The sequence below is a fragment of the Nicotiana tabacum genome, chromosome 1 (genome assembly GCF_000715075.1).
Source record: "Nicotiana tabacum cultivar K326 chromosome 1, ASM71507v2, whole genome shotgun sequence".
Taxonomy (NCBI): domain Eukaryota; kingdom Viridiplantae; phylum Streptophyta; class Magnoliopsida; order Solanales; family Solanaceae; genus Nicotiana; species Nicotiana tabacum.
The window spans coordinates 141,842,635-141,847,202 of NC_134080.1; positions in this window are offsets into that span (position 1 = coordinate 141,842,635).

Genomic DNA, 4,568 nt, shown 5'->3' on the forward strand with positions numbered 1-4,568 from the left:
TGCATAAACTTTTAAGTTTGGTTGGCAATACATTCAAAGAGTTTCTTGCTAGAAGCATAACGTTCTCTTTTCTGAGATTTAATAACAAAATTTGGGAATTCTAAGTAGAGGCGAATGCAGGATTTTGAGAACATGAGTGCACCATTAAATTTATATTTAGTTTGATGATATAAAATTTTGCTGTCACACCAACTTATGAACAAAAAATAGTTAATTTTATTATATCATGAGTTTAGCTTTGAAAATGGTCCATAATAGCATCGTTAAAGAAAGTGGATCCGTTGACTCCAAGAAAGAAGGAAAAGAAAAGGAAGACTTAAGGAGAACCAAAATAAAAGGATGCCTTGCTGTAACTAAAAGGAAAAGAAAGAATTAACAATAAGAAGTTACAACAGAAATTTTGGTGGGACTCGATCCCATGACCTTAAGTAAGCAAGGAATAAGGGGCTAAATCTAGTGACCCACTTTGCCTCTTTTGACCATGAGTGCCATTAGAAAATAAAACTCATTTTCCACAAATTATGTAGATAATATTTGATATCGTTGGAGGCCACGGTCACGTGAACTACGATTTACACTATGGATTCGCTCCTAATTCTAAGGTCTTGGAAGAATATTACATGGACCAAAAAAAGTGGGAATATGAATGTTATGTTATCGTAATTTGAAATTTTCAGCTTGATTACAACACACGTCATTATTCCTCATTCTTTCCTTATTCTAAATTGGGAAGCCAATTGAAAATAAAAATTAAATGGAAAAAGAGAAAAGAAAAGAATAGAACACCTTCTCCTACTATCAGGTGTTCACACACGTACAAATAAAAAAGAACTCTGTTTGTTTTATTGTATGATACTTTTATCTTTTTAATCTGTTCTGAAAAGATTGATAACATTTTTGTATATTTGAAGATTGTTTAAGCATAAAAATATAAATTTTCTCTTCATGACAAACTTGTATTGCTATAAAAATTTCATGACATATAAGATCATAAATTATAAGGGTATTTTAAATTTGATATGTGAAAATATCTGTCTTTCTTTCTTAAATGCCATGTCCATCAAATTTGAGGGGGGGGGAGCTGGAGCTCGGGCCTGGCTGCACGTTGCGAGGCATGTGGCAAGGGGAGGCATGCGACACGAGGTGTATGGGGACCATCTGCTCGTGCCTAGCTTGGCCAAGCCAACTCTAAGAAGAGGTTAAGACCTTGCTAGTCACTCTCCAGGGCGCAATTATGTGACTTTTCACTTCTTTTTAACTTCGTTATGTATTTTGAACTCTCGATTATGCTCACGATAACATCCTTCACTTTTATCGCGCACGTCCCTATTAAAACAATGAAAATTCATAGAAGATCAACTCATTAGTACTCAAAAATCAAAAACAAAAATAAAACCAAGCTAAAATACTCTACGAATTGGGTAGCCTCCCAACGAGTATCTTAGTTCACATCACCGCATGACGATTACAACACAACCATGGGTTGCCTCCTAGGAAGTGCCCGATTTAACATTGCGGCACGACACATATTCCTCCTTGTCAAGGGTCCTTCAGTTTAAGTAAATGGTTGAGATCACTTGTTCTTCCTCAACTATGCCTTGATAGTACTTCAATCTCTGCACATTGACTCTAAACCTATTAGTTCCATCCTTGGATTCAACCTCTACAGCTCCCGAAGGAAATGCCTCTACTACACAAAATGCTCCCTACCAAATCGATTTCAAGTTGCTCAGAAACAGTCTCAATCTCTAATTATACAACATTACCATGTCTCTAGGCCTAAAATTACACTGGAGAATGTTCTTATCATGTATCATCTTCATTCGCTCTTTGTACTGCCTCGTGCTTTCAAATTGATAACAAAATTCATCAAGTTTATGCAACTCTGTAACCCTACTCGTTCCATCGGCTTCAATAATCTAATTGTCACAATGCCCACAAATCTCTATGCTTCAACTCCATAGGCAAGTGGCATGCCTTTCCAAATACCAATTTATACATCGGCATGCCAATTGGGGTCTTGAAATCAATGTGGTAAGCCAAGAGTGCGTCATCTAACTTCCTTGCCCAATCCGTTCTTGTAGCATTTACTATCTTTGCAACGCACTCTTTATCTCTCTATTAGATATCTCCACTTTCCACTTGTTTGCTGGTGATACAGAGTGGCCTATTTATGGCAAACTCTATACTTTTCTAACAGCTTTGTGAAGGCTCGATTGCAGAAGTGAGTGCAGTTGTCACTAATTATTTTCATTGGAGTGCCAAACCGGGTAAAAATATTCCTTCTCAAAAAGCCAATGACCTCCCTCTTTTGCATCATTTGTAGGGAGTGCCACAATTTTCACCCATTTTAAGGCATAGTCCACTCCCACAAGGATATATTTGTTATCATATGAGCTGAAAAACAACCCTATAAAATCTATTTCCCATATATCAAACACATCCACTTTCTAAATTAAATTCATAGGCATCTCAAGTCAACGGAAAATATTTCTCATCCTTTGGCATTCATCACAGCGTTTAACCCAAAAGTGTGCATGCTTGAACAATGTTGGCCAGTAAAAGCCCACCTCCAACACCTTCACACCACCTTATGGGGACACGTGATATGCCTGAAAAATAGAAGATTGCTCTATCACGTGGATAGATTTCCGGATTATGTTATCCACATATATTCTAAACTAATATAGTTCATCCTATAAATACATTCGAAAATCATGAAAGAACTATTTTTTTGCACAAAAAATAAGTCATAAGGAACAATACCACTTGCCAAGTTTGCAATATCAGCATATCCTGGCGGCTCCTCTAGACTTGCTGCTAAAAGTTGTTCGTCCGGGAAAGTTTCCACTATCTCCTCTACTTCAACCTTCTTTTCAACTCCTTCAAGTTTGGAGAGGTGATCGGAACTTGGTTCTGTGTTCCCTTGCGATCACAAATTTCCAAGTCAAATTCTTGCAGTAATAGCACCTATCGAATCAAGTGTGGTTTGGACTCCTTCTTTTCAATCAAGTACTTGAGAGCAACATGATCAGTATAAACAATTATGTTTGAGCCTATAAACATCTTTGAATAATATCATGAAATAAACTTTTTCAACTTACGTATTTTCTGAGACACATGAACAGACGATAGAATAATATGATACATGGGGAATCAAGAATATAAGTATATCTAGCATTTCTATGAATATAGTCATTTATGGAAGTCGTACATTTGCTCGTTTCGTTTGCATCGTATGGATCATGCCAAAAAGAAAGAAGGGATAGCCTTAACATACCTTAGTTGATTCTCTTGACTATCCCTCTAACACACGTTAATTGCGACGAAACACGTAACGACGAGATCGAAATAGGGAACAATCCGTATGAAATGCTCAAAGCAATAACGTTGCTATTGCAAAATCATCTTTGTTAAAACTCTTTCTCAAGAGATTTAGAATCAATGTTATGTAATGGAAAGCTTGCTGAATATCTTCTTAAGCGTTAAGGAATAACGTTACATAGAAATGGAAAGCTTGGTTGAACTCTCTTAGAAAGAACGTTACTATGTTCTTTTCTTAAGAGATTTGAAGATAATGTTGAATTTGGAAAGTTATCCTTAATTATTAAGTAGGCCCCACATGTATAGCTTTGTGTCACCTAAGTTCTTCAAGTGTGACACCTTTCATTCCTAATATAGGAGTCACAAATCTTGGAATGAGGGCTACCAGTTTTTGGCTTGGTCTTTATCCAAAGACTTTAGTTAATCAACCAATAATTAATAATTAACTTGTTAATTTCCCCATTAACCAATAATAAACCAATTATCCACATAATTAAGAATCATCTTAGATTATTTAAAATACTACTCACTTTTAACACATCTTATACACCTTATTATCATGGTCATGTGGTACCTTCTATGGCACTAGTCCATAAATATTGAGTATTATAGCTCAGACTGTATTTTATCCCAAAACGTCAAACTTTGACGAAACTCATTTTCTTTGATTCGTTTACCCTCTAACCTTCACGAATTTACTTATCAATTATTTGAAATAACATAATACTTATAACCTCAAAAACAATCTCATTCCCGAGCTTATATCAATTTACTCATGGCGTACTTTTATGTACGAAAATATGGGATGTAACATCATTCCCCCTCTTTGGAACATTAATCCTCGAATGTTGACTGGTGCACTTATCATTTTCATAGTCTAAGTCTTCCGAATACTTTATTACTCTCCTTGCCATCTAGGCAACTATTCTCTGAATAAATCCAAAGGCCAGGGCATTCCCCTATTTAGGCCTCTTTCTCGCACCACGACTTATGGTCGGAAGCCTTCCAGTCTCGTAACTGTTGCTACCTTCTATCATACAGCCTGTATGACTCTGACCTTGTAAGTGAGCTTATGCATCTCTTCTTTCATTTTTCCTCCGATTTTTAGCCATTACTGAAGTTCTTCGTTCGGTATTTTGTTGAACTTACGAATATTGCTATATCTTATTTCATAGACCCGGTTATCCATCCATATGACTTTACTGCATCTAAGTAGGTCATACTATACCATAACTCTTACCTCG